The sequence below is a fragment of the Puma concolor genome, chromosome C2 (genome assembly GCF_028749965.1).
Source record: "Puma concolor isolate L17-30 chromosome C2, mPumCon1.1.hap2, whole genome shotgun sequence".
NCBI lineage: Eukaryota > Metazoa > Chordata > Mammalia > Carnivora > Felidae > Puma > Puma concolor.
In genome coordinates, this window is record NC_141675.1 from 20,862,411 (window position 1) to 20,876,522 (window position 14,112).

The window sequence follows — 14,112 nt, forward strand, 5'->3', positions numbered from 1 at the left end:
TGTCTCCCTCTCTCTCTGCCCCTCGCCCGTTCATGCTCTGTCTCTCTCTGACCCAAAAATAAATAAACGTTGAAAAAAAAAAATTTAAAAAAAAAAAAAAAAAAAAAAAAAAAAGCATTATATTTTTGCAAAGCTACGCCTAAGCTTCAGTGGTATCTAGATGAGCTAATAAGAACCAAATGATTTCACAGAACTAGATCATACAACTCAGTTCTATTAGCTAACCTGCCCAACCCTTGGTCACTTCTTTTTTTCTTTTTTCCAGCCAACCTGGAAAGTTTTCAACTTTCTTTCTCTTGCAATGTCCTGAATTCTAGAGGCACAGCTTACAGGAACAAATTGAAGTCTCAAAGGGAGAAATACATACATACATGTGTTATCTTATTTAGTTAGGTATTTTATTTTGAATGGTGTAAGGAATGGGCGAGTTGGGCAAAAGAGGAGGCAAGAAAGGAGCTCGAACCCTAGCCTGGTGCTTGCCTCCATCTTCATCCCAGTTTCCTGCAGTGTGATCCTGCATAAAGCTTGAGGTCTCTAGACACACAGCTATCATCTCTTCCTTTGCCTCTTCTCCCCTTTACTGGGAGGCACAGATAGTGCCCATGAGTACTCTTTCCTCAATAAACCATGACAGTGCTGTCCAGGAGGCAAAAGCCTCCATCCTAAAAATAACCTGACAAGGTCACCACCTTATCTGCCTGCCGGGGTCTTAAGCCATGTCCTTAAATACCCGAGAGCTGTTTCTTCTCACCCAAGTTGCCTTCTGGCTCTGACTTCTCTCCTCAGCCTTGTGAAGTGGCTGTCGACTTGGCTGTGATCTTGACTGATTGGCAACAGGCTTCCCAGTGCCAGCCTTGAAGGAGGTCTCTGCCTTGCACACTCCCCATCCACTCAGACTTTTGACTTGACACATTCCAGCCCTGGACTGTTAGCGTTCTTGGCCCGGCTTCCTCCCTGAGCGAGAAGAGTTGGCCAGTAAGGATGTGAACAAAACTAGTCACATGCCGCAGGAAGGCTTTTTTCCCATTTCTAGAGAAACAACCTTAAAAGAACCGAATGTTGATTTAAAACAGGCTTACAGAACACAGATACATTGAAAAGAAAATCTTCTGTCCCATGAAAATAATTTTTAAAAAGCGATCTGTAGAGCAAAGTGGTTTGCTCTAAGTGCTGGCTTTAAATTTGAATGGTCATGGTTGAGTTTTGGTAAAAGGAATAGAAATAGTGCTTGTTAAAGACAGCCAAACAAATATTTATCCTGAGTAAAATCATGACTCTTTTCTAAGCCTCAGATTAAAAGTTATATTTTAAAAATTACTTTATCTAACTTAATGATGAAATTCCAGAACTTCTGTTCGTATCAAATGGTCTCTAATACAGTGTTCTGATTTGACTCATGAAATGAGATCATCTCATTGAAATGCCATCATCCTTTGAGAGGTCAGGTCGCATGGGATAGATTTCTATCCTTTTGTAGCTATAAAAATATTTAGCATGCTACGGTCTCAGAATGGCCGGTACTGACTGTCAGAGATAATGTGAATTTACTTTGAAATTAATCATTAGCATGTATTTTATTAACACAGCTCCACTTTAAAAATAGATTTATCTTAAAGTATTGAATGAAATCTTTGTTGGTAGAGCTAAGCAAGAAATCTCTTTTTTCCCTGAGTATACACTGAAAACAAATAATTGGACTTAGAGCTGTTTAAAGAATGCCAAAATAACTAGTCTCTTAAGTAAGCCCTAAGGAAAATCAAAATCGGTGTTCTGCATCATTTAGACAAAGGAGACTGACTTTTTTCTTTTAATGTTTCAGTTAGTGTTTTGCTGAAATAGTAATACAATTACAATGAATGTATTCTCAAAAACAAAAAGAAAGTATGATAATTTTTTGTGCAAGAAGCAGTCTGCGGTAGCTTGGAATTTTGGGAGCAGTATGACAGTTTATGGGAATATTTGGAGAGTTACTTTTATACCTGGAATTTCATGAAAATCTGGCTTCTGTGGTTTCTGTAGATTAAAAGAGATTCTTCCCATCTTAGAAAAAGGTCTGTTGGCTTTGCTGAAGAAGAGAGGCATTTGCTCCAGAATTTTATTATTTTCCAGGCAGTTCAATTAATTTTTCAGCAGCCAACCTTTCAGTAAATGAGTAGGATTCTCATTTCTCTTGGTCTATTTTGATGTGCACGCTTCCCCTAATTTTTATGTTCCTCCTCCCAACTCTTAAAAATCGTCTCGGCTGAAGTATATTAATATTACAAGGAAACAACTACTTTGAGAAGAGAAATTCTGTCAAAAAGTGACTGTATTATATGATGACCTCCCTCTTGTTCTGCTTCCAGCAGAGGGGAAAATAATAATAAACTGCTGTTTCAGGTGAAATGACTGGTAGTTTGAGTCTTGAGACAACATAGTGTGCATGGGATGCATAGGAGTTGCGAAAAAGTTCTCATTACATTATATATATGTGTGTATATATATATATATAATATATACTATACAATATACAATATGTATACAGTATATTATATATATATATATATATATATATATATATAATATTATTTCTTGGTATTTTTAAAGATCTCCTCACTTTCTGTATTTCTGTCATCTTTGCCAACTATTTTCCATAATCTGTCCAGTAGAACTTACTCCCTAAAAACACCTTTCCCCGTCTCTCAAAATTTGAAAGAAAAAAAATCCTTTACTCTAAATGTTGAGTGTGGCATGTGACATCATGACAGCTTTCTGGTGATTAAAACATCGTCCGCATAGACATGTGTAATCCATGAAACACTAACATTGTAATGAAAACTGCTAAGTAATTTACACATACAATAAACTGCCCAAGCGCAGATGGTATAATGTCCTAAATTATGTCCACAGTAAATATTTTATCAGTATGCCAACCATTATGAGAGCTTGTTTCCTTATCTTTAGGACAGCAATATGGTACAAAAAACAAAAAACAACAAAGACAAAAACTAAGTCCCCCAAAAAACTGTAGAGCTAACTGACCATTATTACTTCCATTATTATTATTATTACATGGGCCACCTAACAGGATTCCACAGCAAGGATTCATATCCTAAGTGACTTGGCAGAACTATCTCCATGTTCTCAGTTCTCTACACAATCTACATTCAATAGTCAGAAGACATGCTTTCTCTCACTTTGTGTTCACTTGCAGTTAGTAACACATCTCAAGACTCACCATTTATCATGTCATAGTTTTTAATGGTTAGCTATTATGGAAGGACACAAGGCAAATCCTTACTTGTAACCTAAAGCACCTGGCCAGAAGGAAGACTGTTGCTATGTACATTAAACAGACCAAGTACCAAAGGCAGTTGCTGAAAAATCATGCGTTGACTTTTTGCCAGATTTCAAATCGAGTTTTCCATATACAGACTTTCTCGCTGATGAATTGGGAACTGCTGCTGTGGCCTGCATACCTTTCCCTCTGGTAGTTCTTGGAACAGGGGAACTATCATTCATAGATTTGGAAAGATTTTTTTTTCTTATTCTTTTAGAAGTCAGAAAAGGCAGCTTCCTAATCTAGTGGTATCCAAGTCGCTTAAAATAGCTCTGAAATACACTGATTTTTATTTAGTCTCCTCCTTTTATTCCCTTCTGGAAATTTTATCAGAGTTCACAAATTCTGACAAAATCCCCCCTCCCTTCTTCTTGGTGCTTTGCAATTCATTTACAGTGGCCAGACCCACTCGATTAACACTACAAAGTCCTAGAGTCCTACCTTCTAATTAGCTTAGTTTTAAATTAATTTACTTTAGATCAATCTGTGTTTGGAAGGGATGAAGCATATATCCTGTGAACAGTATAGGAAAAGAATTCCCTTGGAAATGTACAGACCAGAAGTTAGAGAGACAAGACTATATTCTTACAGAAGAGCCCCTGCTTTAACTACTAAATGGAAGGTTAATTAAGCCCCAAAGTTATTTTTCTGTTTCAAGGATCTGAATGTTTCTCCATCCTCTCTCATTTGTTGTCACATATATCTTTTAAAAAAAATGTATCTTTCAATAGAAATGCTCATTGCTTGCTTAGTTGTGTCTAAAATACATTTTTTAAGAGTTGTTTCCTAATTTATCCCAAATTCCCTTATAGGGTGACCAACGTGACCTGACCTGCCGGGACCTTTCCCTGTGTTAATACTGGCGGTTCCTTCTCAGGAACTCCCTTAGTCACACGCCAAACGGGACAGTGTTGGCTCTATCCCTCATTTACCCTGTTTACATCAGTGACTTTTGACTTCAGTGACATTCGAGCTTCAAAGCTGAGTTAACCTAATTGACAGATCTGTCAGTGGTGGTTCCTGACATTCTGGCCTCAGACCAGCAGCAACAACAACACCTGGGCACTTATTAGAAATGCAAATACTCAGAGTCCAACCCAGACCTAGGAATCGTAAACTCTAGGGGCAAGAACCAACAAAGTTTTATCAAAACTTCCAGGTGATTCTGATACAGAATACATTTTTCCAACCACTAGTGTCCAGGGAGAGGAATATTTTGGATTCACAAGTTTCTAACATCTTGGTTTCATCATTGTTGGATGTTCTGAGAGCCAAAAGACAATAGAGAAAATAGAGTGAAAGAAGCAGCGTTTTAAAAGTGATAAAATGAAACTGATTGAGGATGAACACTTAAGTTAGCAGGTCAGAGTTTTGTTATTTATACGTCTATGCCAGTTTTCAGTCTGGTATTTTATGGAAGCTCTTAACTTTTGAAAGAAAGGCAAACGTCTAACAGAATGAAGTTACTGACAGCAGCCTCTATATTTATCAATTATAAAATATCCAGCAAGCTTGGGGCGCCTGGGTGGCTCATTTGGTTAAGCATCAGACTTCGGCTCAGGTCATGATCTCGCGGTTTGTGGGTTCGAGCCCTGTCTCGGGCTCTGTGCTCACAGCTCAGAGCCTGGAGCCTGCTTCAGATTCTGTGTCTTCTCCTCTCTCTGTCCTTCCCATGCTTATGCTCTGTCCCTGTCTGTCTCTCAATAATAAATAAACATTAAAAAAGAAATTTTTTTTTTTAATTTTTTTTTTCAACGTTTATTTTTATTTTTGGGACAGAGAGAGACAGAGCATGAACGGGGGAGGGGCAGAAAGAGAGGGAGACACAGAATCAGAAACAGGCTCCAGGCTCTGAGCCATCAGCCCAGAGCCTGACGCGGGGCTCGAACTCACGGACCGCGAGATCGTGACCTGGCTGAAGCCGGACGCTTAACCGACTGCGCCACCCAGGCGCCCCAAAAAAGAAATTTTTAAAAATTACAAAAAAAAATATCTAGCAAGCTCTTTCTAGTTGTGTTACAAGGTAAGTATAGGAGTAGGTAATATAATCCCCACTGACTTTTAGATACGAATGCTCCAACATTATAAGACATTGGTACAGATTGCTGATGTGGCTTATCAACCAAGAACACCTCTGGGATGTTAAGTTGTGAACCCTTACACGTAGCTGACAAGACACACCAAGGTTTCTGCTCCAGAATGAGCCCCTTCTTGTGGATGAAAGAAAGGAATGAAGGAAAATTGTCTGGTAAAGGAAAAAAAAAAGACCAACTCTAATCAGCTATCTTTGCTTCAAGTAGAGACCTTGTCTTCTGAGGGAGACTCTAAGTCAAGCCATCGGAACAGTCTCTGAACCCTTGTGGAAAGGAGCAGTGTCTGGCGGCACAGCCACCACGTCCCTAGAGAACCTTGCAAAACTGGCATCCCATAGCCGAGATAGAGCACAGGGAATATTTGGGCCCACACAGGATTTTGTATGCACACACACACACACACACACACACACACACACACAGTTGCTAACATGAAAAATTTGGAAATATTTGGAAATTTTACATGAAACTTTGTGGCTTTTAACATAATAATCAAAGCATCTGGTAAAGCTGGACATGTGTTTCTAAAATGACAGGAACTGGCTACAGTGGTACAATGAACTACCCCTTTTGTGGAGAGCTGCCTGCTCCCCAGTTTACCACAGCTGCTAATACTATCATCGTCCATTGCCCTGCCTCACTCATCTACATCTTCTGTCTTCCCTGGGGGTGGGGGTATATGTGAGTGTGACTGCTGCGTAGGTGTTTTTTTTTTAATGTTTATTTGTTTTTGAGAGAGAAAGACAGGTGTGCAAGTGGGGAGGGGCAGAGAGAGAGGGAGACACAGAATCGGAGGCAGTTTCCAGGCTCTGAGCTGTCAGCCCAGAGCCTGACATGGGGCTCAAACTCACAAACCACGAGATCATGATCTGAGCCAAAGCGGACGGTCAGCCGACTGAGCCACCCGGGCGCCCCTGACTGCTGCCTAGTTTTATGCCTGTTTTTACTTGGTGAGATCCCAGTTCAAATAAGAGAGGTCCATATTTGAGGTCAAAGACATTTTGGAGAGGGGAGGTTTGAAGATATAAGTAGATTTCAGCTTTGGTTGGCCAACTGCTCCATCCTGCCTCCTCTGTCCAGGGGCTGGACAGTCCCTGCCGAGCCCGCTGAGCTTCAGGGGCTGCTGGTGTCCCTCCTGCTTGGCCTCATCCTCCTGCCCTCCCCCTTCTCATTAACTGCACTTGCAGTTGCCTGGCGTAAGTCAGCCCCCCTCACCGTGGTCCTAGTCACCACTTCTTTCTGAGGGCTTCTGCAGCTATATGCTAAACCTGGCAACCTGAATCTCTAGCTTCTGACTCCAAAATTCTAATCAGTGATAGGAATAACCTAAATTTCTGATAAATTATCCTATGAAAGTTAATCTAAAATTACCCTCTCAAATCATAGATGCTCCTGAAAAACAGCCAGTCCCAATGAAACTAATTGGTCCTGGCTTCAAGAGGCAAATCTGAAAGCTCAATCACCTATTTTGTTTTTAAAATAGGCTCTGTCTCAAATGCGTTTCATCAGAATAATTTATGTTCTAATCTGCATGTGGTATACATGGCAAAGTGAGTTCAACAGATCATCATTATCGGTGTATGAATCTACTCCTAATGTAATTGCCTCAAACAGATCGTAGATTGGACAGCTTTGGGAAGCATCTCAGAAGTTGCAGTTTGATATTTTTGCTTTGTGAGCATGGGAAATGCTGTAAAGGTAGAAAGAATCAGTCACCCAATCCCTTAGGACATTAAGAGTTTCATTGAGCTCACTGTACAACAGAATATACCACTTGGTCTAAAAAGTATGGAGGACACTTGGGTGGCTCAGTCAGTTCAGTGTCTGACTCTTGATCTCTGCTCAGGCTGTCATCTCATGGTTCCTGGGATTGAGCCCTGTGTTGGGCTGTGCACTGACAGTGTGGAGCCTGCTTCGGATTCTCTCTCTCTCTCTCTCTCTCTCTCTCTCTCTCCCTCCCTCCCTGCCCCTCCCCCACTCGCTTGCACACTCTTGCTCTCTCTCTCTCTCTCTCTCAAAATAAATAAATAAACATTTTTAAAAGTACAGGGAATCTCTTTTTGGGGCATGGCCTCTACACCATTGGAGGCAATATAAAATCAAAATTTGAAGTACAACTTATTTTCTAGTGACATTTCTTTGTGCTTACCTTCCTTAAAGAGAGAAACTCCAGGGGCACCTGGGTGGCTCAGTCCGTTTAGTGTCCCACTTAGGCTCAGGTCATGATCTCACAATTCGTGAGTTCAAGCCCCACATCGGGCTCTCTGCTGTCAGCACAAAGTCTGCTTTGGATCCTCTGTCTCCTTCTCTGACCCTGCACCACTAACACTCTCCTTCCATCTCTCTCTTTCCCTCTCCCTCATCATATTAGTGCAAATTCATTCTTTAGCATACAAATTATATCATGTTTATTTCTCCACCTCCAGTGAGTAGCACAGAGTCTGACATATGAGGGCTCATTCCAGCCCACCCCAAAGTTTCAGGGCTAAGACAAGAGTGCAGATAAAGACCATATGTCCTACATGGAAATACTGACAACTTCCACCTCAAGCTTACCTAGCAGCCCAATGACCTTACCCACGTGACCTGGAGGGTAAGGTAATCCTGAGCCCTGACCTTTGGATGGTGGCTGGATCCACCCAAATCAGGTCACCTGCTGGGGAGGTAACACTTTCTTCCCACCCTCATTTTGTAAACTCAGAATTTCCAGGCAGTTTGAAGCCCTTCCTATACCATCATAGCAGAGGGGAAGAGGGGAGGGAGGAAATTTGTGGGGGAGGGACTTTGCTCAGGTGATTTGATAGAGCCACATATGAACGAAATAACTTTTTTTTTCTGGTTTCCAGATACAAGCTTTGGTCTCCTGCCACCTCCCAGTGCACATAGGTGTATGCACACACACACACACACACAGATACAGACACACACACACACACACACACACACACACACACACTCGTGAGATCTTAGTCTACACAGGCCACTGAGGCAGCCATTCCAGCCCTCACTTCCCTTTCCTATAATTCCCACTTGCTCAATTGGCTATCAGACACTCTAACAACTTTTTTACAAGATCAGTGCATTAAAAAAATAGGCTTTTGTTTCAGTAGCTCATGATATGTGGAGCCCTCAAAACTACAGTGCCCAGTGCACAGGTCATTGCTGCCTGGGTCTAACTGTGTGCTCAATAAATGTTAGTTAAATTAAATTAAATTAAATTAAATTAAATTAAATTAAATTAAATTAAATCCATAGGAAAGAAACGGCCAGTAGTAATTTCTAAAAACTTGTGATTTTTTTTTTTTTTTGTCAGGAGGCACCTTTTTTGTACTTTGGAATGTCAGCATATTTAAGAGGAAGCAGCTGTTCTCACTTGTTAGCAAGCCCGGGTGAGACTTAAATTCACACGAGGAGGAAGGACATAAATTGTATATAATTCTCAGTCTTTAATCTGCTGGAAAACATGATGAGCATCTTTGGATCATAATACTAATTCCTGTTACCTGCAAGGAAACTTAAGTAACTCAGCTGTGGTTGTCCGACTTGGGTTATGAGGTCTGTGTCTAGGAGAATAAATTTCTTACCCAGGCCATGAAACTTGGCTGCTCTATTTTATTACCTAGAATTCAAGTCGTTGTTATCTTCTGGAATATTTTCTTGTACAAGGATGAGGGCCACAAATGGTCCACTCTGAATACTGACAAGTTTTCTTTCATTCTCAACTAAAGCCCCATTCCACCAAGTATCAGCAATCTGTTTTGATGCCAAAGCCAAATACTGATTGTTGCAGTAATGAATATTTGCTACAGGGCACTGGCAGAAAACATGCACAGAAATGCAAACCCAAACCATCTCAAACGTTTTTCTTCCCACTGAAGAGCACCCATTATTTTCGACTCCTTGTCACATATATTGTTCTTAGAGGGCCATTGGTTGAAGAGTGCAAAGAAATCTGAGTCCACCTTTGGGAAACATTAGGAAAAGTGAATCATTATTCCCGTTTCTCATCTTTTGGAAAGAAAAGACAAGACAAGAAAAGAAAAGAAAGAAGGATTGGGGAGGGAGGAAAGATGGAAGGAAGGAAAGGAGGAAGGAAGGAAGGAAGGAAGGAAGGAAGGAAGGAAGGAAGGAAGGAAGGAAGGAAGAAAGGAAAGAAAGAAAGAAAGAAAGAAAGAAAGAAAGAAAGAAAGAAAGACAGACAGACATGGAGTGGGAGGGAGGAAGGAAGGGATGGAGGAAGAAAAGGAAGGATTGTAACAAGGAAGAGCTGTACTTTTACCATTTTGCACAAGAGATTATTTGAGAGCTGTAAATTATTCTTTTCTCCCCTCCTTCCAGATGTATTCCAGTAACTTAATACTTGAGCTTAAGTGGATGATTGAATATATGTGATTGACTCTAGTTCTGGCCATGTTTAGTTTCTTTTAAAGTCAAATTTTTAAGATGCTATCTACAGACATGCAAAATAAATCATGACCAACTTGAACTAGCTGAAGAGGATGTAGTCAGTTCTTTCATTTAAAAAATCAAAACTTTAGCATAAAAAAAATAGAAGAGCTTGTGCTTCTGAGCCATACTGTCTGAGTTCAAATCATTGCGCCACACCTGGGAGCTCTGGCTTTGGGCAAATCCATATCTCAATTCCTTCTCACGATGGGGATAGAAATGGTATGCCCCTCTTAGGTTTTTATGAGAATTGAATGAATTCATACTGGTAAATGCTTTAAAAGTGATTCAGTAAACATTAGCTGTAATTGTTGTTCATTCATTCGTTCGTTCGTTCATTGTTTTCTTTTCATAAATATTTGAGTGTCTTTTTTGTGACAAGTATAAGTGTAAGGATATAGCAATGCTGATTAAAGATTTCACTTTATTATTATTCCAGCTTATCACGAGGTGTCTCATAAAACCTTTAGTACGTGATGGTCAGTACGTGATGGATATTTATTGGTCTTGTGGATTAGTATATATAGAACCTAGCACAAAATAGCTGCTTAATAAATGTTGATGGCATGAAGTTTGAATATGTGAGTCATTGCAATACAGGATACTAAGCACTTAATTTAGAATTGGGATATGCAATGTCAAGTCCCAGTGTCTACCTTAAAGCACTATGTAACCTTGAGAAATTTACTGAAAAATTTTACTCTGAAAACCAAGAAAACTATACTATGAAACCACGAAGATATCCTTTAATTATGATTCTACAAAGTAACTGAAATGATGCACTATTTTTTGACTGGTTATGATTCTGTTTTTCTTCAATTTAATGAACTTGAAATTTTAGAATAGTCTTAGATTTACAGAAAAGGTATAAGAATGTTGTAGAGGGTTTCTGTATATACTGCATCCAGTTGCCCTTACTGTTAACATCTCACATTATTATAGAGCATTTGTCATAACCAATGAACCAATACTGATACATTATATTAATTAGAGTCCAAGTTTCGTTCACATTTCCTAAGTATTTACCTAATGTCCTTTTGTCTCACCCTCCCCCCTGCCACACACACACAGGATCCCTACCAGGGTATGATGTTATAATTAGTCATCGTGTCTCCTTAGACTCATCTAGATTTGACAGTTTCTCAGACTTCCCTTGTTTTGATGAGCTTAACAGTTTTGAGGACCATTAATCATGAATTTCATAAATTGTCCTTAAATTTATGTTTGTTTAATGCTTTTCCCATGTTCAGACAGGGGTTGTGAGTTTGGGGAGGGAAAATCTTAGAGGTAATTCTTCTCACATCTTATCAAAGGTATGTGCTGTTAACATGAACACCCATTTAAGATTTGCCTCTTATGAGTGGATAAGGATTATTATAATTGGTAATTTAATGTACCATATTAAAATCTCTTTGCTAGGTGTAACTTTCTAGGCAATGTATAACATAGGTGATTATCTTCTAATATGGCATAATCTTGCAGCACCTGGGTGGCTCAGTCAGTTAAGCAGCTGACTTCATCTCAGGTCATGATCTCATGGCTCATGAGTTCAAGCCCCGAATCGCGCTCTCTGCTGTCAGCTCAAAGCCTGCTTCAGATCCTCGGTCACCCCCTCTCTCTGCCCCTCCTGGGCTCGTGCTTGCCCTGTCTCAAAAATACATAAACATTAAAAATTTTTTAATGCCATATTAATGGCATAATCTTAAAATATAATTACTTTACTTTTTTATGAAAAAAATCCCCTCACCACTGATAAATGAAAAGTAACTGAAAAACTCATGTCTTATTATAAATTAATAGTAATCCTACCTATGGACATAACATTTATATAACATTTAATGTTAACATAAACACATAACATTTATATATTCAATTCAAAATGAAAAATATAACTATTTGTATTTCTTTCAAATTACTTGCCAAATGGAGAAAATAACAGATTTGTACTCAGCCATGAGGTCTTAAAAGACCAGAGTAGAGGTTCCAGAAGTTAGGCATTTTGATACTAATTCCCCTAAACCTAGCTCATGCAAAGGACCTGCCTTAAGAAATGTTAATACTTCATTAAGCCCTAGGCATAGAGAATCTGGCAGTTCTAATCTTGTGGCTTCCTTGGTCTAAATGTACGTTATCCTCTGAGGTTAGAAAACGACTAATGTAGCTGTCACAGGGATTAGGAGATCCATGGTTTTGTTTACTCTGTACTTAAGAATTTCAGTGTAAATAAGGAAGCTGGTTTAGGACTACTCTGATCGATGCTACGCAGTTTTCAGATCAAGAAATCAGCATTGTCAATCCAGAGGAAATGTTGTATTACTCGGGACATCTTTACTTAGAATTAAATGAAATAAATGTCCATAGTGTCACGCTCTGCCTCTACATGTAGCCACACAAAGTTTAAATATATCTATATTTACGGTTGTCACTCCCCATGAGAGCGGATCGTAAGAATAATTTAGCAGTTTTAGCCTACTGCCATTTGTGGCCTTAGTATGAAGAATCACAGTCTTGGGCAAGAATATCATCCACAACATCTTTTTTTTCTTTTTTAAATCCCTGATTTTTTCAGTCTATAAACACTTTGCCTTGACTCACCATATTCTATTTGTGTGACCTTGGGAAATTTTCTTAACTTCTGGAATTTCCTCAAGTTTGTGTGAAGCATACATGAAATCATGTATCTAAAACATTTAGCAAATTAACTGGGTATTTGTTATTTATTCACAGACACATATGCATATGCTTTCAAACAGTCATTTCTGGTTTGTTGGGAGCAATGAAAAGCTACTAGACTGTTTTAAAGTGGTCATTCCATTTTATGCCATATCTAGGTTCTCAGAAATATTTTCTAGCTGTTAACTGATGTTTTAACACTGGTACCTCAATAGATAAGCAAAAACCAATCAGGAAATAGACTTGTCTGTGTTCAAGGGAAAGGGAATGAATGTATTCTGGTGGCAAAACTTAGTGTTTGAGTAATTTTATTTATTTTTCCCTAATCATGAGAAACTGATGAGCAGTTTGACTTTTTTTTTAATATGGTTGGGGATATTCTTCAAAAAGGAGGCTTACTTGATGATCTCAGAAGCTAAATAAGTGATTAAACACTTTTGAAGTATCAGGCAAAGGAAATAAGATCCAGATGAATTGTTTTATACAACAGCCCTCAACAAGAGCCCATTTCTCTTCTTTTTTTTTTTTTAACATTTATTTATTTTTGAGAGACATAAAGAGAGCATGAGCAGGGGAGGGGGAGAGAGAGAGAGAGAGAGAGAGACAGAATCTGAAGCAGGCTCTAGGCTTCCAGCTGTCAGCACAGAGCGTGATGCAGGGCTCAAACCCACGAACCACGAGATCATGACCTAAACCAAAGTTGGACGCTTAACCAAATGAGCCACCCAGGCACCCCATCTCTTCTTATTGACTAGTGTTTCTGATGCCATATTTGGGAAAGAAGCCATAACCAATCTCACCTAAATCCCCACCTGTATATCTGGATCAAAGGAAATACCCAGGTTAAAAGGCATTTTGTAACTGCAATCAACTCTTGATAGTGTGACCTAACCAGCATTTTTGAGGACAACGCTTCATTGCGGGCAGACCACTGTCCCTTATAACCATGCCTGATCCATTTATTATGAACTTTTCAGTGTGGCATTAGTGACCACAGCAGTATCTGGAATGAGAAACAGTTCCAAGAGCAGCTGTAGCTAGGGAGACAGCCTGGGAATATTTTGAATAGAGGTTAAGAACCAGCCAGCTGGGAGGCTGAGTAAAGAGTATGAAAGACGAAAGGATACGAACATAGAGCTTCTTTGCAATTTGCTATTGGATATGGCAAACACTGCTAATTATAATTGGTAATTGTTGGTGTATACCTGAGTGAAGTCAGGATAAAGCAGTTTTCCTTCAGAAGTTGACCCCTCCAGATTTAGAATCAGACTTCAGAGCCAGATGGGTTGTAGGGTTCCAGTATACCAACACTTTCATGGTCATCTGACTCTCAAAATGATGAGGTGACATTAACATGGTGTGATCAGCCTGTGAGTTTCTTGTACAGAGGCCATTGATGTTTGAATACTATGTCACAGACTCCCTGAACACAGCCTGGTACAGAGCATGCATTTAATCAATACGCCAGACTAGAATTCCTCTTGTTTATATGTTGATGATCCCTGTACCTGGTGTTGAATATACAACTCTTTGTAAATAGGGCAATGGTTTTCTAAATTGTTGATCTGAACAGAGCAATAT

At 39.4% G+C, this 14,112-nt stretch overlaps 1 protein-coding gene across 3 annotated transcripts in view; it reads left to right on the forward strand.

Moving 5' to 3' along the window:
• The window catches only part of ZNF385D (zinc finger protein 385D), a 909,549-nt gene that overhangs the window by 881,147 nt on the left and 14,290 nt on the right, over window positions 1–14,112 (forward strand). The gene's annotated exons all lie outside the window — the stretch shown is intronic.